Raw genomic sequence first — 25,053 nt, forward strand, 5'->3', positions numbered from 1 at the left:
AGTAGACCAATGGAAGATAATTGAAGACCCTGAGATGAACCCACACACCTATGGTCACTTGATCTTCGACAAGGGAGCTAAAACCTTCCAGTGGAAGAAAGACAGCATTTTCAACAAATGGTGCTGGCACATCTGGCGGTTATCATGTAGAAGAACCATTCCTATCTCCTTGTACTAAGGTCAAATCTAAGTGGATTAAGGAACTCCACAATAAAACCAGAGACACTGAAACTTATAGAGGAGAAAGTAGGGAAAAGCCTCGAAGATATGGGTACAGGGGGAAAATTCCTGAATAGAACAGCAAAGGCTTGTGCTGTAAGATTGAGAATCGATAAATGGGACCTCATAAAGTTGCAAAGCTTCTGCAAGGCAAAAGACACCGTCAATAAGACAAAAAGGCCACCAACAGATTGGGAAAGGATCTTTACCTATCCTAAATCAGATAGGGGACTAATATCCAATATATATAAAGAACTCAAGAAAGTGGACTCCAGAAAATCAAATAACCCCATTAAAAAATGGGGCTCAGAACTGAACAAAGAATTCTCACCTGAGGAATACCGAATGGCAGGGAAGCACCTGAAAAAATGTTCAACATCCTTAATCATCAGGGAAATGCAAATCAAAACAACCCTGAGATTCCACCTCACACCAGTCAGAATGGCTAAGATCAAAAATTCAGGTGACAGCAGATGTTGGCGAGGATGTGGAGAAAGAGGAAGACTCCTTCATTGTTGGTGGGATTGCAAGCTTGTACAACCACTCTGGAAATCAGTTTGGCAGTTCCTCAGAAAATTGGACATAATACTACTAGAGGATCCAGCAATACCTCTCCTGGGCATATATCCAGAAGATGTTCCAACCGGTAAGAAGGACACATGCTCCACTATGTTCATAGTAGCCTTATTTATAATAGCTAGAAGCTGGAAAGAACCCAGATGTCCCTCAACAGAGGAATGGATACAGAAAATGTGGTACATTTACACAATGGAGTACTACTCAGCTATTAAAAGGAATGAATTTATGAAATTCCTAGGCAATTAGATGGACCTGGAGGGCATCATCCTGAGTGAGGTAACACAATCACAAAGGAACTCACACAATATGTACTCACTGATAAGTGCATATTATCCCAGAAACTTAGGATACCCAAGATATAAGATACAATTTGTTAAACACATGAAACTCAAGAAGAACAAAGACCAAAGTGTGGACAGTGTGCCCCTTCTTAGAATTGGGAACAAAACACCCATGGAAAGACTTACAGAGATAAAGTTTGGAGCTGTGACAAAAGGATTGACCATCTAAAGACTGCCATATCCAGGGATCCATCCCATAATCAGCTTCCAAACGCTGACACCATTGTATACACTAGCAAGATTTTGCTGAAAGGACCCAGATATAGCTGTCTCTTTCGAGACAGTGCTGGGGCCTAGCAAACACAGAAGTGGATGCTCACAGTCAGCTATTGAATGGATCACATGGCCTCCAATGGAGGAGCTAGAGAATGTACCCAAGCAGCTGAAGGGAACTGCAACCCTGTGGGTGGAACAACATTATGAACTAACCAGTTCCCCAGAGCTCTTGACTCTAGCTGCATATGTATCAAAAGATGGCCTAGTAGGTCATCACTGGAAAGGGAGACCCATGGGACTTGCAAACTTCGTGTGCCCCAGTACAGGGGAATGCCAGGGCCAAAATGTGGGAGTGGGTGGGTAGGGTAGTGGGGGGGGGAGTGTATTGGAGACTTTTTGGATAGCATTGGAAATGTAAATGAGGCAAATACCTAATAAAAAAATTTAATTAAAAAAAAAGATCTCATATGTATACAAAATAGAAAGGAAGAAGTCAAAATATCAGTATTTTCAGATGATATGATAGTATACTTAAGTGACCCCAAAAATTCCACCAGAGAACTCCTAAACCTCATAGACAACTTCAGCAAGGTGGCTGGATATAAAATTAATGCAAGTTATTTTCTACCAGAGCCAATTCTTTGTGAACTTCGGCTATTAATTTTCTTGAACTATTTAAGGCCTTATCTCCTCGTAAGCTTTAAAATAAATCACCTAGCTCTTGAGTAATTAATCCAATTATGTACTCTAAGTAATTAATATCTCCCAGCAAGTTTAGAAAACCATTAAGAGTTCTTAATTTGGCTCTTCTGATTTGTATTTTCTGAGATAGATGTGATAGACACTTTGTTATGCTTGCAGACAGGATCCTAGCATAAGTGTCCTTTGAGAGGCTTCACTCAACAGCATACTGAAACAGGTGCAGAGACCCACAAACAAACATCAGATAGAGCTCCAGAAGTATTGTGGCAGAGTTTGGGGGAGAAGTGACAAATCAGAAGAGGATAGTCTTCACAGGAAGAAACAGTGTGTCAACTAACATGGACCTTTGAACGCCCAAAAACTGAACCACTAACCAAAGAACAAGCATGGACTGGATGTAAGGTTTCCACACGCTTGATCTTCATGAAACTGGAGTGGGTGCTGTCCCTAAATTTGTTGCCTGCCCGTGTATCCCATTCCCTTAATTTTACCACATTGTTTGGCCTCAGTAAAATAGGATGCACTGTCCTGTAGTGACTGATGTATGGGCAGTAGAATGATGATACCCAGGGGCCATCATCATTGTTAGAGGAGGAAGTGAGGAGGGGATGAGAAGGGAATACTGGGAGGAAGAGAATCTGATATTGGGATTGAAAGTAAATAAATCATATTTAAAAAAAGAATTTGTAATTGGTCTCTGTACTGGCTAGTTTTGTGTCAACTTGACACAGCTGGAGTTATCACAGAGAAAGGAGCTTCAGTTGGGAAATGCCTCCATGAGATCCAGCTGTAAGGCATTTTCTCAATTAGTGCTATAAGAGAGCAGGCTGAGCAAGCCAGGGGAAGCAAGCCAGTAAAGAACATCCCTCCATGGCCTCTGCATCAGCTCGTGCTACCTGGCCTGCTTGAGTTCCAGTCCTGACTTCCTTTGGTGATGATCAGCAGTATGGAAGTGTAAGCTGAATAAACCCTTTCCTCCCCAACTCGCTTCTTGGTCATGATGTTTATGCAGGAATAGAAATCCTGACTAAGACAGTCTATTTCTGTGGTTGAACTTTTTTTTTTTTTCTGTATCTATTTTATAGTCTAGATAAGATTCTTTTCTTTGTTTTTTTTTTTTTTTTTTTTTTTTTCAGGAGCAATTTGTAATTCCCAACATGGCAAAATTCTTTTTATTTAATCAAATATTTTTCCTAAGATATTGTTATCTGAGTCAACCTGCAATGTATCATCTATATATGGCAAATTATGGACTAAAGAAACTGCTTATGCATTATTTCTAAAGTATAAAATATTGACATGAGGTTGGACTATTAAAGATTTCTTGTGAAAGAACTTTCCAAACATACCTTTTTATTGGACAACTATTGATATAAGTAGGTACTGAGAGATCAAACCTTTCCCTACTATGTTTGTGCAAAGGGACTGTGAAAAAGAAATCTTTAAAATAAGTCACCATAATAGGCCATGCTTTAGATAATAAATAAGTCAATAGGATTCCAGACTGTAAGGAGACCATTGACTGAATTATTTTATTCATTGCTCTCAGATCTGTTAGATCTTTCACTTTTTAAATTTCTTTTTAATGACCAATATAGGAAAATTCCAAGGGCTGGCAGACTCTTCTTTGTATTAAGCCTTGACTTGATTTTGGACAAGCTGTTCTAGTGCCTGTAATTTTTTTCTTGTTATAAGTCATTGCTCTCCCCAAACAGGTCTATGAGTCAATCACCTTAAATGTAGGGCCACTGGTGTTTTGCCAGCATTGGTTCCTTCATATAAAGTTTGTGAATAAGCCTCTGCTGTGTTCTGCTTATGTATATCCTGGATAGTCTGTGACTGCTCTCAGTAACATTTTTCAATACCTTGATCAGGAACATTTCCTATTTTATGTCTTGTCCCTGGAGTTGGAGGAATGCTAATCCATGCTTTCCATTGTTGCAATAGATCTCTTCGCCATAAATCCATGACTGAATTAGCCACATTTGGTTTTAATTTTTTCTACTTGACTTTCTGTACCTATACATTTAGGCCATTTTATACTGTGTTTTATCTGGAATAAAGTTCATAACTCCTAAAATTGAATATCTACTTACTTTAAAAGCCAATATGGGGATTAAGGTTCTCATGATATTGTTATATCTGCTCCTATACCTACCCTGCCTTCAATTTCAATATTATTTGTAATTGTCCTCTGATCATTTACAGGAGTTTCCCAACATACTTGTTTTCTGTTCTCTTCTGAAGTTTTAATATAATTTGTTGAAGCTGCTCTGACATTGTTATTTGGATTGTTAATGCCTATAGTCAGAGCAGTGTTGTTTAATTATTCTGTGGATGAGTTTCTTTGCTGCTGACCGAAATGGCTGATATGATATTTAATATCAGGACTGGTAAGACACCCCCTTGGGGATTTCCTGACAAGGGGTTACCATGTTTATCTCTTGTTGATTTGCATTTATTAGTTCAAAGCTGGCCTTTGCCACACCTAATGCATGTTCCAGAAAGCTCAGATCTTCTTTTGGAGTTAGCTTGCTCTGCCTACAGTCTCTTTTGAAATGACCTCGATTATCACAATTAAGTCATGTGTCAGTAGGGCATTTCTAAAAACCTTTAGAGGTTATTACTTCTAGTACAGTTTCATCATATAAACGAGACCCAACATCAGTTCTAATCCATTCATCTACTTGTGCTTCATTATCATTATGCATTCAGAATTAGCATTGTCTTTTTTTTTAATTAGATAATTTTTAAATTTACACTTCAAATGTTATAGCCTTTCCTGGTTTCCCCTCCAAAAATTCCCTATCCCCTCCTCCCATCCCCTGCTCACCACCCCACACACTTCTGTTTCCCTATCCTGGTATTACACTACACTGGGGAATCAAGACTTAACAGGATCAAGGGCCTCTCCTTCCATTGATGACCAACTAGGCCATCGTCTGCCATATGTGGCTAGAGCCAAGGGTCCCTCCATGTGTACTCTTTAGTTGGTAGTTTAGTGTCTGGAAGCTCTTGGTGTACTAGTTGGTTCATATTGTTCCTCCTACGTGGCTACAAACCCCTTCAGCTCCTTCAGTCCTTTCTCTAGTTCTGCCATTGGGGGTCCTGTGCTCAATCCATTGGTTGAGCATCCACCTCTGTATTTGTCAGGGACTGGCAGAGCCTCTCAGGAGACAGCTGTATCAGGCTCCTGTCAGCAATCACTTGCTGGCATCCACAATAGTGTCTGGGTTTGGTAACTGTATATGGGATGGATCTCCAGGTGGGGCAGTCTCTGGATGGCCTTTCTTTCCTTCAGCCTCTGCTCCACCCTTTGGTCTTCCTTCTTCTTGAGCTTCATGTGATCTGTGAATTGTATCTCGGATATTCTGAGCTTCTCAGCTAATATCCACTTATCAGTGGGTGCATACCTTGTGTGCTCTTTTGTGATTGAGTTACCTCACTCAGGATGATATTTTCTAGTTCCATCCTTTTGCATAAGATTTTCATGAATTTATTGTTTTTAACAACTGAGTAGTACTCCATTGTATAAATGTACCACATTTTCTGTATCCATTCCTCTGTTGAAGGACATCTGGGTTCTTTCTGGCTTCTGGCTATTATAAATAAGGCTGCTATGAACATAGTGGGGCATGTGTCCTTATTATATGTTGGAGCATCTTCTGGGTATATGCCCAGTAGTGTTATAGCTGGGTTCACAGATAGTATTATGTCCAATTTTCTGAGGAACTGCCAAACTGATTTCCAGAGTGCTTGTACCAGCTTGCAATCTTACCAATAAAGAAATGTTCAACATCCTTAGTCACCAAGGAAATGCACATCGAAACAACCCTGAGATTCCATTTTATACCAATCAGAAAGGCTAAGATCAAAAACTCAGGTGACAGCAGATGCTGGTGAGGATGTGGAGAAAGAGGAACAGAATTAGCATTTTCAAAAGTCAATGATCACTTTATCACTGCTTTCCTAGGATCTGAATCTGATAACATTCAATTTACAGCTGAAGTTTTCCTTTGTAAAAAGTAAATGATTGTTTCTTTTGCAACCTGTATAATATGAGTAAATAGTTTAGACCTTTTTCTGGTTACTTCAATTTTATCTCAAGTACTTAAAACTGAAATACAATGTAATGCCAAGGTGGCCTCATCATATTCAACTTGTGTTTGTACTTTGGTATATTGACCTTTACCTAGCATCTGATTTGGGAAAATTTGATACTTTGGTCCCTATTTCTCTGTTCTTTCTCCTTCATTTCTTCTTACTACCATGATCACCATTGTAATGAGGAGCAGATTCTAATATTGCTTTTGATATACATTTCCAGTCTTGGATGATTATTCTAATTTGAATCCCCCAAGAATTCAACATTTGCTTCATGAACCAGGAACATATACCATATAAAGCGGGAGCTTCTTTAAATGTTTTAAATTATATCATATCTATGAGATGCCATCCAAATTTTTCAATATCTTGGGTAACTACTGTGTGTTGGTATTTGTTGCATAGTAGCTGGATAATCTAAGATCAGTTTTCTAAAAACTTTTGCCTGACTTTTGATTTCATTACATGGTGGTTCAGTAAGCTCTTGTCTTAATTTTTCTGTCTCTAATTTGAGTACCTTTCTCACTTTTAGTTACGTTTTTCTAATTTTTCTTCTAAGGCTTGTCTCTACTTTTTATATTTCTCTTTTTCTTGAAAGCCATATTTTAAAGGAAGGCATAGAAAGCCACTGTGGCAATTAAGAATAAAATAAAAAATACCCAAATAATAATAATTGTAACCAGTATCATGCTTATTTCAATTAAGTCATTTATCTTTTCATTAGTCCAAACATCCTGCATTATTTTCTTATATCCTTGAGTGTCTTATTCATTTTTAAATTTTATTTAACTCTCTACTTAAAGATGTTATTTTATTATTTTGAAACTATGTTTACCTGATTTTTATACACAGTTGTTTTCTTTCTTTAGCACATAAGCAGAATTCCAAACATACTTACCTGATCAGAGGTTCGTCTGTGCTTGGATTTCTTCTGTGTGTTGCCTCCAATGCTGTCTCTACTGTTCAGTTTGCACCTCACACGCAAGTCCTTGGACAGCAAGGACTTTCACAGCAAGGACTCATAAAGGAGCCAAGCAGGTGCTAAATGTAACCATATGGACTTTATTCAGAGCTAGGGGACTGCATAGAAAGTCCAGATGGTTACATTTAGGACTCAATAGGGGGCTTTTAAATCCTTAATATGTAAGCTACAATCCGATAATCCCAGAGGTTAGGTATAGAGTAAGGGGTTAGTTGGATGTGAAGGTTCTCCTGAGGAAGAAGAAATAGACTATATAATTATGGATAAACATGGGTGGGCTGTTGGAACAAATGTATCAAATGGAAAAGTGGAGAGAAAAGGTAGGTGAGGAAAGAAATATCATGATGGATACCTAAACTGAAGGCTAAATAGGATTTGTAAAAGAACATATATCAAATCTTCTTACAGTACAAGTTTTTAAAAATTATATAAATAAATCAAATCTAGAATGAATCACCAAATATCAGGGAAAACAAAACTTCAATTAGTCATTTCTCACCACCAAAGAAACTTTCAGTGCCAGGAATGGGTTATATCTTATTGAGCTGTGTGCCAACTGAGCCCCCATGGATGGAGAGGTGTTTAGTGAGGGAAAATTGTGATCATAATGTAGTGAATGGAAAAATCTACTTTAAGTAAAAGTTTAAATTTAAAAAGGTTAAAGGAAATTAAGTGATAACAACAACAACAACAACAACAACAATAATAATAATAATAATAATAGAAACTACCAAAATGTATAGATGAAAAAGAAAGGAGCAAGCAACCTATAACCAAACCAGGAAAAGAACCAACAAAATTAGGCGAGTTAGTACTTATCTCTCAATAACAACTAAATATAAATGTTCTTAACTCTTCAAATAAATACTCAGGGTGGAATGCTGAATTTAAAAGCAAAACTTATGCATAAATTCATGAAGTTAAAGTCAGTGATAGAGAAAATGGTATTTGCAGGGAAAAGGGATGGAACTTGAGATTTTCATGTGAAGCAAAATTTTCAAACCCCCAAATATTGCATTGTTCACTCCCAAGATAAATATATACATAAAAGTAGAATGGAGATGGTTAGAGAAAAAAAGGGGGTAAAGATTGAATATTGAGGGTGTCAAAGACTGTAATGGGAGAATCAATATGGAAAATGCGCAATAGTATACATCCTCGAAAATGTCACAGTAAGACCCACAATTTGGTCTACTCTTTGTAACATTTTAGCAGAAAGACAAAGAAAAGGAAAGGTGCTAAAAATGAGAGTTCAGCAGAAGTACCAAATAGGAAAAGAGCAAGGGAGCAAGAGTACCTACCCTCTCAGGTAAAGCACAGCAGGGAGGCACCTCAGACTTACTTGTTTGACTTTCTATTCAGTTGTCCTGGAGATTAGAGTTATGTATTTTTTTTTTTTTCTTCATCACTCCACTTTCAAGGTTGTCTCAAACACCTGGTATTCTTTCCTTCAGCTTGGCTACTCTTATTAGTAATAGTTTCCATTGTATATTTTCTGATTCATATTGTTTTGTACTACCAATATGATTCTCTTTCATAAATTCTAACTCTTCGCTAAATATCTTAGTCTAGCCTAGCATTACATCCAATTCATTCAATATTTTAGTTATTATTCCTTATGATAATAATTAAATTTGTATATTAAAATCTTACTTATCTTCACTTATTATCCTACTTTTTACACAACCAACTTCATCATCTTTCTTGCCGTTCAAAAACATAAAAACAAAAATCAACTACCACAAAAAATTAATAAGACACACACACATACACACACACACACACAGAGAGAGAGAGAGAGAGAGAGAGAGAGAGAAAGAGAGAGAGAGAGACTAAACAAAAAGTACATTAAATAACAATGGATATTATTTTCTGTTGATCAACTTGCATGTTCATGTGGCCTTTCCCAATCTGTGATTGATATACCCAGTGACACTCCATTGGAGAAAACTAATTTTTGCTTTCTAAGATATAGTTGTAAATAACTTCTTTCATAGGGATGGGACCTTGTGTCCACTTTCCCCTTTCAATTCTGGGACATTTTCTGTCTTGAACTTGTAAAGGTCATAGTATAGATTCCAATACCAGCAAATCATTATCTCAGGATATTATAGGATTTACAAACTTACCAGTGAGTATGGGGGAATGCAGACAAAAAGCAAATATTTTGCAATGTGCTTTAAGGGGCTGCCACTACAAGCTGTAGCCCAGATCTGAGGTTGGTCTTCCATACTATCTAATCAAGAAAATCACTTAATGACATCCCCAGCCATGGAAGAAACTTCAGTTTCACCAACTTACCTAGCAATCACAATAACCATTGTTATTTTAAAACACAGAGAGTTCTCATATATCTTCAAATTAAAAGAGAACTTCTGAATAAATAATATCTCCAAATGGACTTACCAAGGGCATGAAAATTGAAAGCTATATACACACACAAGTTGAAGAGCTTCAAGTGGGATACAAAGAGATTTATTTTAAAATTACCTGATTACTTATGGCCAGCCTTGAAACTATAGATATTTACTAAATTGCCATTTTTTTCCCTCACAGGAAAACAGAAACAATTTCTTCATTATACAGAGGAACATTGGATTTCATAATCAGAAATTTTACCTTATTGAAAAACATGAAAGTGTGACACGAAAGAAATAGTAAGTAGGGGAGAAATAATAAGAGTGAAGAGTTGCTTTATAAAAGGACATATCCTGTGTAACAATATTATAAATTTATGCAGGAAATTTATACTGTGGATTTGTTTGTTTGTTTGTTTATAGAAGAGAGAAGTTTGTTATTTGGCTTCTAGTTGTAGAGGCTGGGAAACATAAGAACATGGGGCTATCATTCAGCCAATATTATATGAGGGGCCCCTTGATGCACCCAGAATACCAAAATGAAATGAGACAGCTGAGTTGCCCTCTTAAACAAAACAGTATCCTTACAACAGACCCACTCTCATAAGAAAGACATTAACCCTGTTTACTGGTGTACTGGCTAGTTTTGTGTCAACTTGACACAGCTGGAGTTATCACAGAGAAAGGAGCTTTAGTTGAGGAAATGCCTCCATGAGATCCAACTGTAAGGCATTTTCTCAATTAGTGATCAAGGGGGAAAGATCCCTTGTGGGTGGGACCATCTCTGGGCTAGTAGTCTTGGTTCTTAAGAGAGCAGGCTGAGCAAGCCAGGGGAAGCAAGCCAGTAAAGAACATCCCTCCATGGCCTCTGCATCAGCTCCTGCTTCCTGACCTGCTTGGGTTCCAGTCCTGACTTCCTTTGGTGATGAACAGCAGCACGAAGTGTAAGCTGGATAAACCCTTTCCTCCCCAACTTGCTTCTTGGTCATGATGTTTGTGCAGGAATAGAAACCCTGACTAAGACAACTGGCCTCTCTTTAAATTTACAATTGGTATAAAAATTAGCCAAATCATGGTTTAGTAGATTTTCCCCAGCCACCTTCCTTATCTCTAGCCCCCTAGGTCCCTTGTAACCTCTCCTCTAGTCTGTGGTTCATGTTTTCTGTATCCTTTTGCTTTCTCCCTGCCCTTCCTCAGCAACTATTTTCACCCTAATTTGACCACTTATCTAGTTTTAGGCTTTACTTGCATAAAGCCATGTAACAATATTATTATAAATATATGCAGAAAGTGTATACTGTGGCAGATTTTTTATACATACCAGTTCCGAAATAACAACTAAAAAGAATAAAATTTATTTACAATGTAAAACAGTTTTAAAAGCTCAGTAACTCAGCATTAAAATTCTATTCTAATCTTTTAGTTTAATTTTCCTATCTCCCTGCTTGAATTTCCTCTTCCTTCCTCTCTTTGAGAATCCTTTCTCCTCCAGGAAGTTCCACTCTATTTTCTTTATCATCTAGTTATTGGCTTTTCCAGGCTTTATTGACAAGGCAGGGAATAAATTGTAAGCATTGATTACACAAACTTGAGATTGGAGAAGCAAGCATTTTTTTTTACATTATTCACATTAAATCCCAATAGCAGGCCCCTCTATCCTCTCCTCCCAGTCCTGCCCTTACAAATCCCTCCCCATAATTCTCCTCCCTTTAAGGTAAAGGGGGAGATCCCCTTGGGTATAACCCTGCCCTGGGACACCAGCAGGACTTATCACCTCCTTTCCCTCTTAGGCCCAACAAGGTGGTCCAGGTACAGGAAGGGATCTTAGGCCCAACAAGGTGGTCCAGGTACAGGAAGGGAATCCAATGATACACAACAGTGTCAGAGACAGCCCCCTCTCCAGTTTGTTAGGAGACCCACATGAATCCCAAGCCACACTTCTTCAACAAATATGGTTGAGGAAGTCGTTCTAGCCCTGCATGCTTTTTGGTTGATGGTTCAGTCTATGTGAGCCGCCATGGGCCTAGGTTTGTTGACTTTGTAGGTATTTCTATTTTAAGACAGGACACTCTTAACACAAATTTTACAATGTTGTATTCATATTGAAAACATATTGAAATACAGAAATGAGCATTTGAATAATATGAGAATAATCTTTACACATTGCACAAAAATATTATGGCTAAAATCTTAGAATGGGTGTATAGAAGAGTAAAAGACACAGGAAAAAAAAAAGGAATGGATAACTAAGAGATGATGTGAGAAAGATTGATAGTACTTTATATAAGAAAATGATCATGTGAGTTGTTTTCATAATTAAGTAATCCCTTCTACATATGGATTTACCCACTTACCTGTGTGGTAAGAAATAGTGCACTTTCAGGGAAATGGAAAATTCTTCATTCATGATCTTCCAGGAAGGCAAATGCCAGAAGGAAAATGTGTGGGTAGTGTGTTCCATTGGAACTTCTGGTTTGATTGTCAGCAGAGAATTTAGCTGCCACCTGGGCCCAGTCTCACAAGCTCCAACAATTTCCATATCCACCTATGGCCTTGGGGAAGCATGCCAGTTTTAGATAATTTCTCTGGAAAAAGGAATCCATCCACATGACTCTTTTTTGGAATACCTCACACTAACATGAGTGAAAAATAAAAGTATGTGAACAGTCTGAAAAGCCTGACAGACATGGCAATATGACAGACCTTCCGCATAGGAGTAAGCCCAGGAGCAAATAAATGAGAACCAGCATGTAGATACAACAACTCTGAATGGCTGTTCAAGAATGTGAAGCTCACACAGTCATGCCAATCATAGGACTAAAACATTCTATGAGGCCATCATTGAGAGTTTTAGCAGTTTTTTTCTCATTTCCCATTTCTTCAGCTTCTGGTCATTTTTCCCTCTCAGACCCAATTGCCACAATTTTAGCCATATTCCTCCCATGTTAATGGACAGCTCCAGAAAAATCACTGTTTTTCAGGGAACTCAAACATGATCTTACCTCCAATGTACTTTTCCATATACATGTGGCCAGTGGAGAGAAACGTCGCTTATAGGAAGGATACTCCAATTGGATCTTAGACATAGACCCAAGCTGACAAACAAGCTAAGCACAGCTCTTCTATGTCTTCAAAAATGAAAGCAGAATCTCAGTGATTACTTAATTAAAAAGGGAGGAGGAGATCAGATACAAAATGGCTCACCACTGACAGAGCACAGCATTATAATCTTGTTACATATATAGTAGAAATATCCACACGTCTTTTAATTTTACATGTACCTTATTCATGTTCAGAATTCAGGTTAAACATTGCTCAAACCTATTCTTCAAAATTATTGTAGACTTCATGCACAGGCTACTTGACCTAGAATACAAGGTAGCTATTTTTAATATAAATACCCAAGGCAACATTGATAATACATGGTATATATAGACAGCATTGCTTGTATACATAAATGTTTCCTGAGTATCCTTGATATGACATGAACACAAGAGTGAAATATCTTGAAACAAATGCAGAAGGTGACCTTCTTATTAATGTACTTCTCTACTCTGGTACAATGTAAGACATTTCCTACTCAAATCTCATACATTCTCCGCTATAAATATCAACAAGTCAAGAGCTTGATTAAAAAATAGATACTCTGTAAGGATAAAAATAAATTAAAATATGGACAGCTTGATTCATTTGGAACCTAATAACAGCTCAAGAAAAACTAATAAAATTTACAACTTGTCTAAAAATTTAAAATTTAAATTCTATGTAAGAACTAAAGATTCATTCTGATAAACTTGACTGTCCTCAACCTTCTAATTATCTAAATTCAGCACCAAAGTAAATTATTTTTATTGCCTATTCAAGAAAGAAACCTACTAGACAAGATACATCATGCTATACTGAGATTTTCCATTTGTAAAGGTCATTTTCTCCTGGTAGTTCATAGCCATATTTGGTATGTCTTGCTTTCTCAATAAGTATATCTTTTTTTCTAACTTGTAGTTCTATAGTAACACATCTTTAATAAAATCTGTGGCTCGGTCTCAAGTGGAGTAAATGTGATTCACTGTGTTACATGTTACTATGGCCCTATAAAAGAATATGTGAACATGTCAGGCTGCTGCTGATTACATTACAGAGCTATATCTCTATCTCTTATATAGGCCATATAGGACAATAAAATAGACATTGGAGGTGGTTGGAAGGAGAGAACTTTGTGTAGAGTAGATGGAGAGTGGAAAAGAAATGGGGATCAGGTGCATTGGGAATAGGATAGTGGGACAGGAGAGGACTGGGATAGATTCGAAATTGGTGGGTGTGCATTTCTGGGATATATCAGAGACCTGACAAGGGGAAGACTCTCAGGAGTCAATGAGGGTGACCTAAGCTAAGACTCCTTGCAACTGGGGACATGGAAACTGATGTGGCTACATCTTGTAGCCAGGTAGTCCTTCCAATGGAGGGACAAGGGCACTGATCCACCAGCAATATCTTCAACTCTTCTTCAAGGTCTGTGCAGGGATAAAGATAGAGCAAAGGTTGAGGGAATGGCCATCCAATGACTGACCCAACTTGAGACACATCCTATGGAAGAGAGCCAACCCCTGGCATTTATATTAGTATTAATATATTAATACTTTACTATGCTTGCAGATAGGACCCTAGCATAACTGTCTTCTGAGAAGCTCCATCAAGCAGCTGATGGAAACAGAAGATAAGCCAACATACAGTAGGTGGAACTGGGGAGTGAAGTAGAAATTTCTGGTTTCTTTGGATACTTTGTTGTATCATGTGATGTTTTTCTGGGACTGTTTTATGAAAGAATATTTTTGATGAAGCAAATACATGGGAGGATATTTTGTAGAGAACAGACACATGGTGGTTTTTTTAGGAGTATTCTGGAAACGGGGAATTGTTTTGCTAGACCAGATGCTCGAAAGAACACTTGACATTTGAAAAGGGTATAAATAACACCCAACAGACAGTGGACAATGCAATGTGGTGTTGGTACAACTTACCATTCTTTGCTAGTCATTGTTGGGCTTTTCTGATGCTAGTCTATGCTGACAATACTATATGGTATTAGTTAGCCTTGACATTCTTTACTGGTCATCATTTGTCCTGATTTCATAGTGAGAAACACACCAAATAATGTTTGGTGGTATTCTATCAGCTTCTTGCCACTTCCACAGACTTGGGCTAATTGGTAGAGCCTTGTGGTTTCTTCTGCTTCAAACTGCTATTCCTGCCAACCAATTGGTGTGCTTGGTGTGCTCTTCTCTGGAAAGACCAACTCTCCTACTTCCAGTTTTCCTCAGTTGCCTATAGTTCTTTGTGTATGCTTGAATCCTTGTGGCTGTTATCTCATCTACTTTGGCATGTCCTTTGGTGTAGTACTTATTCAGCTCATATTTGGACACTCATGTTGTTGAGACTTTATGGGTGTAGATTCTGAATTTACTAGAGGACATAATCACAAAGCAAACTCCCTAATCAAATTCCCTAATACTTACTTAGTCTTTCTAGCCCCTCAAATGAAATGTTCTCTGAGCCTTAGGTATGGTATTATTTTGTAGATATATCCATTAGGACTGGGATGGGTTCCATAATTCTGTATTTTGACTGATTGTGATTTTCTGTAGTGGTTATTATCTTGCTACACCCACTCCAGTAAAGTCTGCGTGTGGCAGGCCCAAAAGCTTGGATGCAGTCCTGAGGCAAAAAGTTTCATGGAAACCTAGTCTTCTTGAACCTTGGCATCACATAGCATGAATGCTCCAAACTTGTCCTTGCATTAGTTGGTGAATGGATCTGTGTGCTTTCTTTCAGTATTGCTTTATTATAGGTGCCTCCAAGAAATGATTTGTCAAATACCTAAGCTAGTTTGAACTTTGCTTCTTGGCCTTCTCCAATGTCCTAGGCAGTCCTGGAGCTGACCCTGGGCTTGGAATTTTGTAAGAATGTTACTCATTCAGACGAAATGCCCCAGTGTTGACAGTAATCAGCATCTCACATTTTGCTGGATAGGAGCTAGTAATTTCAGGGCTAGTTCAAAATAATAAACCCAGAATTCTCATTACAGAGATGAATGGCAGCCCACATTATATTATAGTAGAAAGAAGGTGGATTGTGCTTTAAGGAGGAACTGGAATATTATATTATTCATGAAAGGATTAGTAGAACAGAACTCCCCTGGTGCATGTTTTTCACTAAGCCCAGAGGAATAGCATAATTAGGTATTTACTAAGGGACCCCTGGTGGTGGGTTTAACAATAGACTAGCATTGCATCAGACTTTTCACCTGGCTCCTGTGAATGAATGATTTTAGATAGGGCTGTTCTTATCTCAGTTGTAAACACTGCCTGACTTCTGTCAGCTTTTATGGATGCATTTTCTCTGTTTTGTATAAAGAACCATTATGCATCCCAATGTACCTTGGCTGACAAATCTCCTAGCTTTCTTGTTTTTCTTATGTATTATAAGTCTGATGCTTGCTTTCAGAAATTACATTCAGATACAGTACTCTCTCTGTGTCAATGTCTGTTTGTCAGTTTTTACCGACTCCTTGTCCACAGGATTATCAAAATCTTGGTTACCCTGGGTTGAGAGACCGACTGAGTCCAGTCTTCGGCACTATCTGTTGCTAACATAATTTTCCTTGATGAAGGATGCCACTTCCTTGATGCCACTTCTATGTGGGCATAAAGAGAAAAATTATTCTTAAGCTGTCCATGCCACTATAGAATCTCCAGAAACACTCCACTCTTTAGCAACATAATAGAAAAAAAAAAAACCACTCATCTTTAAGATGAAGGTTTCAGGTATCATTTCTACATTTTTGCTCAAGCAGCTATACAGAAGCCATTTCCTTGCAGATCTATAGATACTTCTTATCTGAAAATGAGGTAACAGTATGTATTCTATACCCTTTCATGAGATAGAAGCAATAGAAATGATCATGACAACCAATAAGCTCTTCTCCAAGCATGCCAGCCTAGAGTATGACTACCGTGATCAATGCTGACACATCATCTATTACATAAACTTAAAAAAAAATTATTTCCAATTGTAAAGCTCATTTGATCAGACAGGATTAATACAGGTTCATAAAACTACAATCTCCAGCCTTAAATATACACAAAAATTAATTTTATATTTTTTTAATTTAAAATTTTTAAATTCAAAGATTTGACAGTACCAAGCATTCATTGGGGACTATGAGAACGTTCTACAGAGAAAAAACAAACGAACAAACAAACAAAACCCCCAAAGACCATATATTAGGGTACATAATATTTTGAATAACAGACATCAAGTGGAAAGTAAATGGCTGGTTCAATGTTGTTACTATTCTTATCTCAGTTTAGAGTCCTTTAAGTCTATGATTCCTAACATCTAGGTGAAAATTGATACCAGTTGATTAATAGGATCACAAAATATTAGATGGTTAAATTTCAAACTTTAGCTATAGAAGGCCATTGTATCATGCCCTTAAATGTTTCTTCACAGATAGGTTCTGAGTGAAAACAATCAATCTGAACATGCCTTTGGCTAATATGATTTTCCATATGATATTGAGGATAATATTGTGGATCACCTGGCCAACAATATATGCTGGAAGGTGGGAACACTGGGACAAATATCTCTTTTTCCTCTAAAGTAATATAAACACTTTACAGCAAGAAAAAAAAATCTGGCTGATATGTTGAGGTCAGTAACAAAGAGTTCATCAATGCATACCATAGCTGTCCTGATTATAATGGAGGTTGAGGAAAAAGTCAAAAGACATTGAGAGACCTGTTGAAGGTCATGCCAAACATGATCACAATCCTACCTGCAGCCTTACTGTTTGGGTTGGCCATAGACAAATACAGGCTTTCCTGCCATCAAGCAGCAAAGCTCAGTTGGAAGGAGGTATCAAGAGATCCACTCACTGCCATGCCAAGAGGCACAGTCTGGGAGACATGCCCAAAGACATGCCTGCCACTGCTGTTTCTCTGGGGGACCACATACACAAAGGAGACTGACTGGCACTGTGACATGTAGTGAGGTCAAGGAAAGACATCCATAGTGCTGGCCACCACCAGGCCACACAGCCTAGCTATAGATACCTAATGGCCAGCTTGCAACCACACCATGTGGGACAGACAGAGGAGGTCACCCAGATGCTCAGCATCTACATGGTCCACCTGCAGTGGGAGCCACTGTGATATATAAGTGTGTGGTGGACATATGGGAGAAAAGAGAAGCAGACATGTTTGAGCCTTGTAAAGGGAGATGGAACTAGAGATGTGAAGGAAAAGAAAAAAATAGCCTGTTGTGGGTACCCCACATTACCTCCTGAGACCATGGTGAAGTTTCACCTTGTGCTGCCACTGAGAGCCATGTCTGAGACCCTTGCTATGCAACTGCTGTGCTTTATGTTACCACTAAAGACCATGGGGATGTCCCTGTTCTGGTAATCTGCCTCAGGTCACATGGATATCCAGGGGTTGTGCTGAACTGGCCCACAGTCACTGTTTACTGTGCTGTTGAGAGCTGGCCCAACTTTGGGAATATAGGCAGTCCTGGGCAGGACTGTGCAGTTGGCCCTGTTGTCTGGGCCTCAGGTGAGCCTTCTCCAGGGTAGTAGCATGGGAGTGCTAGTCTGCCACGAGATAGTACATGCTTGAATGTGTTGACCTCCTCACACTCAGCTCCTCACCATCTACAGCAGAAAGAAGAGTTGATCACAGGGTCCTAAGAGCAGGATATCTGGCCCTGCTCCTGGCCAGCTGAAGATCAGGCCTTGCACCTACCATGAGAAGCACAATGGACTTTATCCTAGTAATGGGGTAGGGGATGTTCAGGGATGAGCCATCCCTAGGTATGTTAGTGCTGGAGAGTAACCCCACCACTCACCTGCTGTGAGATTGTCTGGGTATAGGGTGATATTGTCCCTCCCCTGAGCTTCTCAACACCTAAGAAGCCAGGATAGCTGGCCCCAGGTTCATGAGAGTGGGTGAAATGGACTTGTCCCTTGTTAGATCTAATACTTGGGAGAGTGGTTTCTTAGTTAGAGTTTTATTGCTGTGAATATATACAATAACACAGGACAACATTTAATTGTGACTGCCTTACAGGTTCAGAGGTTCAGTCCATTTTCACCAAAGTGGGAACATGGCAGCATCAAGGATGTCATGATGCAGGAGGAGCTGAGAGTTCTACATCTTCATCTGAAGGCTGCTAGAATACTGGCTCTCATGTGGTTAGGAGGAGGATTTCTTGGTCTACTACCACAGTGACACACTTCCTCCAACAATGCCATCACTCCTAATAGTGCCACTCCCTGGGCCAAGCATATTCAGGCCAACACATTCCACTTCTTGGACCTCATAGGCTTGTTTAAACACATGAGCCTGTGTGTGTGTGTGGGGGGGGGGATTACTAGCCATAGCATAATAAAAAGCTACATTTAGTTCAACTTCCAAAGTCCTTCCATAGGACCAAGGTCCTCTTACCCCATTAATGGGTCACTCCATGTGTACTCTTTGGTTGGTGGTTTAGTCCCTGGGAGCTCTGGGGGTTCTGGTTGGTTGATATTGTTCTTCTTCCTATAGCATTTCAAATCCCTTCAGCTCCTTCGGTCCTTCCCCTAACTTCTCCATTGTGATCTCCATGCTCAGGCTGATGATTGGCTACAAGCATCTGCATCTGTATTGATCAGGTTCTGGCAAAACCTCTTCAGGAGACATCCATATCAGGCTCCAAGCACTTCTTGGCATCAAAAATAGTGTCGGGGATAGGGGGCTGCCTCTAGATGGCCTTTCCTTCAGTCTCTGCTCCACTTTTTGTCCCTGCATTTGCTTTAGACAGGAGCAGTTCTGGTTCAATATTTTTGAGATGTGTGGGTGGCCCCATCTGTCAACCTGGGCTGAGCCTAACCACTGGATATGGTGTCCACAGGTTCTATCTCCCCTTCATTGGGTTATTGGCTAATGTCATCCTCATCAGGTCCCAGGAAATGTGGATGCTTCAATCTCACTTAGAAGGGGTAAGAAAATACTCATGAGAGGTTAAGCATGGGAGAGGGAAAGGGAAGAGAAGGGAGCAGGATGAGGTTTGGGGGGAGGCAGACAGAACAGAAGCCCAGGGGGCAAGAAGAATAACTAGAAATATGCAGCAGTGTGGGGTGCGGAGAGAGAGAACCACTAGGAAATCCAGTCAACATAGCTCCGAGAGGCTTGAAGAACCCAATGGAGATGACACAAGAGGAAATGCCCAACAGCGGGTAGATAAAACCTGAAAAGACCACCTGCAATAGATAGCCATGACCCCCCAGATGAGAGATGGAGCCACACACCCATCCATCAAATATTAACTCAGAATTGTTTCTGTCTAAAGGAAACAATTAGGGAAATTAGGGAAGAGTTGAAGGAGCTGAAAAAGATTGCAACCCCATAGGAAGAACAACAGTATCAACTAATTAGACCCCTCAGAGTATTCAGGGACTAAGCCACCAACCAAAGAGAATTCATGGGTGGTCTGTGGACCCCACAGCATATATATCAGAGGACTGCCTTGTCTGGCTTCAGTGGGAGGGGATATGCTGGATCCTGTGGAGGTTTGATGCCTCAGAGAAGGGGGATGCTAGTTGGGTGAGGTGGGAGTGGGTGGGTGGGTGGGGGAGCACCTCTTGATGCAAAAGGGATGGAGGGGTGGAATAGGAGGCTTGTGGAGAGGGGACCAGAAAGGGGGAAATATTTGAAATATAAATAATTGAAATAATTAACAGCAAAAAGAAAAATTAAACAAAACAACTGCATGTTAACTATATTTCAGAAAATTTGCTTACTGTCCAATATACTAACAGCCTGTTAATGGCTGTAAGTAGCCCTGTGTTAGACATAACTCAGGTGGGTGAGGGGTCATGATAACACAGGACTTTGAGGCAAAGTATCAGGTAAATTATAAATTTGGTGTTCAAACTCTTCCAAGAGACGAATCCAGAAGGAGCCGATGTATAACTTATTTCTTAGGGACCTCTGGCTTGCTTTGCCACCTGTGGCAAATCTCACATTTCATAAGAGTTTCCACATCCTTTTGGAGCCTTGAGATAATATGCAAATTTTAGATAAGTTCTTGGCAAAAGAAAAAATAGAAAAAAGAAAAAAGAAAAAAAAAAAGGAAAGGAAGCCATCTGAGTCCTAGTATCTTCTTTATTAATTAGAAATAATTTATTTTTTTATTCTCACCATACACCAGTTTTTAAAAGGAATGTGAGGATCCACACATTAAGCTATGTAGTACATGCCTCTTATGTTAAATGTCTTGAAAAGCTGTCAGAAATTGAAATAGAATAGTACTCCACTTAGGCATGACTCCATGATCGATTTAATGAGATTCAGGGAGGCTGCGAGTACCAAATATGTTGTATAGCTGTGCCAGTCAGGCCAGAGATGGATACAGAAGATATTAATAGGCCTCCCAGGGGTGCTATTTCCAGTACATTCTGGTGTCCATTTCCTTCATAATTCTCCATGAGTAGCATGTCAAAACCAAGCACTAGATTCTAAACTCACACTTTTACTATTTGTTCAGCATCACTAAAACATTTGTTAATTTTCTTTTTTTAAGTTTCTTTATTAGATATTTTCTTTATATAAATTTCAAATGCTATCCCGAAAGTTTCCTATATACTCTCTCAGCCCTGCTCCCCTACCCACCCACTCCCACTTCTTGGCTCTGGCATTCCCCTGACCTGGGGCATATAAAGTTTGCAATACCAAGGGGCCTCTCTTCCCACTGATGGCCGACTAGGCCATCTACTGCTACATATGCAGCTAGAGATATGAGCTCTGGAGGTACTGGTTAGTTATATTGTTGTTCCATTCTTATTCTTATTACCAGTTGGAACTTCATCTGGGTATATGCCCAGGAGAGGTATTGCTGGATCTTCCGGTAGTATTATGTGCTAAGTCTGAGGAACCTCCAGACTGACTTCCAGAATGGTTGTACAAGCTTGCAAACCCACCAGCAGTGGAGGAGTGTTCATCGTTCTCCACACCCTCGCCAGCATCTGCTGTCACCTGAATTTTTGATCTTAGCCATTCTGACTGGTGTGAGGTGGAATCTCAAGGTTGTTTTGATTTGCATTTCCCTATGATTAAGGATGTTGAACATTTTTTTCAAGTGCATCTCAGCCCTTCGGTATTCCTCATTTGAGAATTCTTTGTTTAGCTCTGTACCCCATTTTTAATGGGTTATTTGAATTTCTGGAGTCCAGCTTCTTGAGCTCTTTGTATATATTGGGTATTAGTCCCCTATCAGATTTAGGATTGGTAAAAATCCTTTCCCAATCTGTTGGTGGCCTTTTTGTCTTACTGACAGTGTCTTTTGCCTTACAGAAGCTTTGCAATTTCATGAGGTCCCATTTGTCAATTCTTCATCTTATAGCACAAGCCATTGCTATTCTGTTTAGGAATTTTCCCTCTGTGCCCATATCTTCGAGGATTTTCCCCACTTTCTCCTCTTAATTTCAGTGTCTCTGGTCTTATGTGGAGATCTTTGATCCAATTAGACTTGAGCTTTGTACAAGGAGATAAGAAAGGATCAATTTGCATTCTTGTACATGATAACTACCTATTGTGCCAGCACCATTTGTTGAAAATGCTGTCTTTTCCACTGGATGGTTTTAGCTCCCTTGTCAAAGATCAAATGACCATAGATGTGTGGATTCATTTCTGGGTCTTCAATTCTATTTCATTGATCTACCTGTCTGCCACTGTACCAGTATCATGCAGTTTTAATCACAATTGCTCTGTAGTACAGCTTAATGTCAGGCCTAGTGATTCCACCAGAGGTTCTTTTATTGTTGAGAATAGTTTTTGCTATCCTAGGTTTTTTATTTTTCCAGATGAATTTGCAAATTGCCCTTTCTATCTCAGTGAAGAATTGAGTTGAGATTTTGATGGGGATTGCATTGAATCTGTAGATTGCTTTAGGCAGGATAGCCATTCTGGCTATATTAATCCTGCCAATCCATGAGCATGAGAGATCTTTCCATCTTCTGGGATCTTCTTCAATGTCTTCCATCAGAGACTGGAAGTTCTTATCATACAGATCTTTCACTTCCTTAGTTAGAGTCACACTAAGGTATTTTATATTTTTGTGACGATTGTGAAGCGTGTTGTTTCCCTAATTTCTTTCTCAGTCCATTTATCATTTGTCTAGAGAAAGGCGATTGATTTATTTGAGTTAATTTTATATCCAGCTACTGCACTGAAGCTGTTTATCAGGTTTAGGATTTCTTTGGTGGAATTTTTGGGGTCACTTATATCTACTATCATATCATCTGCAAATAGTGATATTTTGACTTCTTCCTTTCAAATTTGTATCCCCTTGATCTCCTTTTGTTGTCGAATTGCTCTGGCTAGAACTACAAGTACTATATTGAATAGCTAGGAAGAAAGTGGGCAGCCTTGTCTAATCCCTAATTTTAGTAGGATTGCTTTGAGTTTCTCTCCATTTAGTTTGATGTTGGCTACTGTTTGCTGTAGATTACTTTTATTACATTTAGGTATGGGCCTTGAATTCCTGATCTTTACAAAACTTTTATCATGAAGGGGTGTTGGATTTTGTCAAATGCTTTCTCAGCATCTAACGAGATGATCATGTGGTTTTTGTCTTTGAGTTTGTTTATATAGTGGATTACATTGATGGATTTCCATTATATTAAACCATCTCTGCATCCCTGGGATGAAGCCTACTTGGTCATGATGGATGATCATTTTGATGTGTTCTTAGATTCGGTTTGGGAAGATTTTATTGAGTATTTTTGCATTGATATTTATAAGGGAAATTGGTCTGAAGTTCTCTTTCTTTGTTGCATCTTTGTGTGGTTTAGATATGAGAGTAATTGTGGCTTCATAGAATGAATTGGGTAGAGTACCTTCTGTTTCTATTTTGTGGAATAGTTTGAGAAGAGTTGGAATTAGGTCTTCTTTAAAGGTCTGATAGTACTCTGCAATAAACCCATCAGGTCCTGGGCTAATTTTTGGTTGAGAGACTATTGATGACTGCTTCTATTTCTTTAGGGGAAATGGAACTGTTTAGATCGTTAATCTGATCCTGATTAACTTTGGTACCTGGTATCTGTCTAGGAAGTTGTCCATTTCATCCAGGTTTTCTAATTTTGTTGAGTATAACCTTTTGTAGTAGGATCTGATGGTATTTTGCATTTCCTCAGGTTCTGTTGTTATGTCTCCTTTTTCATTTTTTATTTTGTTAATTGGGATGCTCTCCCTGTGCCCTGTAGTTAGTCTGGCTAAGGGTTTATCTATCTTGTTGATTTTCTCAAAGAACCAGATCCTGGTTTGGTTGATTCTTTGAATAGTTCTTTTTGTTTCCCCTTGGTTGATTTCAGCCCTGAGTTTGATTATTTCCTTCAGTCTACTCCTCTTGGGTGAATTTGCTCCCTTTAGTTCTAGAGCTTCTAGGTGCGCTGTCAGGCTGCTAGTGTATTCTCTCTCTAGTTTCTTTTTGGAGGCACTCAGGGCTATGAGTTTTCCTCTTAGAAATGCCTTCATTGTGTCCCATAAGTTTGGGTATGTTGTGGCTTCATTTTCATTAAATTCTAAAAAGTCTTTAATTTCTTTCTTTATTTCATCCTTGACCAATGAATCATTGAGTAGGGTGTGGTTCAGTTTCCACGTGAATGTTGGATTTCTATTATTTATGTTGTTATTAAAGATCAGCCTTAGTCCGTGGTCATAAGACAGGATGCATGGGATAATTTCAATATTTTGGTATCTGTGGAGGCCTGTTTTGTGACCAATTATATGGTCAATTTTGGAGGAGGTACCATGTGGTGCTGAGAAGAAGGTATATCCTTTTGTTTTAGGATAAAATGTTCTGTAGATATCAATTAAATCCATTTGTTTCATAACTTCTGTTAGTTTCCATGTGTCTCTGTTTGGTTTCTTTTTCCAGGATCTGTCCATTGGTGAGAGTGGGGTATTGAAGCCTCCCACTATAATTGTTTGAGGTGCAATGTGTTCTTTATGCTTTACTAAAGTTTCTTTAATGAATGTGGCTACCCGTGTATATGGAGCATAGATATTCAGAATTGAGAGTTCATCTTAGTAGATTTTACCTTTGATGAGTATGAAGTGACCCTCATTGTCTTTTTTATAACTATAGTTCGGAAGTCAACTTTATTCGATATATGAATGGCTAATACGGCTTGTTTCTTTGGACCATTTGCTTGGAAATTTGTTTTCCAGCATTTCACTCTGAGGTAGTTTCTGTCCTTTTCCCTGAGGGGGGATTCCTGTAAGCAACAAAATGTTGGATCCTGTTTGTGTAGCCAGTCTATTAATCTATGTCTTTTGATTGGGGAATTGAGTCCATTGATGTTAGTCTCCCATTTAAAGTATATGTAATTTATTCCTTAAAATGATATGCTTGTGAAAGGGTTCAGGTAAGCATCACATGTGATAATAAAAGAAAATTAGGAACGTTTTTAGTCTCAACTTATTCATATATGATTTTCTAAAAGAAAAAAGGACTGTAA

General features: G+C 38.8%; 1 gene segment (V, D, J or C); it reads right to left on the reverse strand.

Moving 5' to 3' along the window:
- Window positions 1–25,053, reverse strand: part of LOC147004003 (T-cell receptor beta-1 chain C region-like) — a 500,214-nt gene that overhangs the window by 180,331 nt on the left and 294,830 nt on the right.

This window comes from Mus caroli, unplaced genomic scaffold (genome assembly GCF_978045245.1).
Source record: "Mus caroli unplaced genomic scaffold, Mus_caroli_1 scaffold_7, whole genome shotgun sequence".
In the NCBI taxonomy this organism is placed as follows: Eukaryota; Metazoa; Chordata; class Mammalia; order Rodentia; family Muridae; genus Mus; species Mus caroli.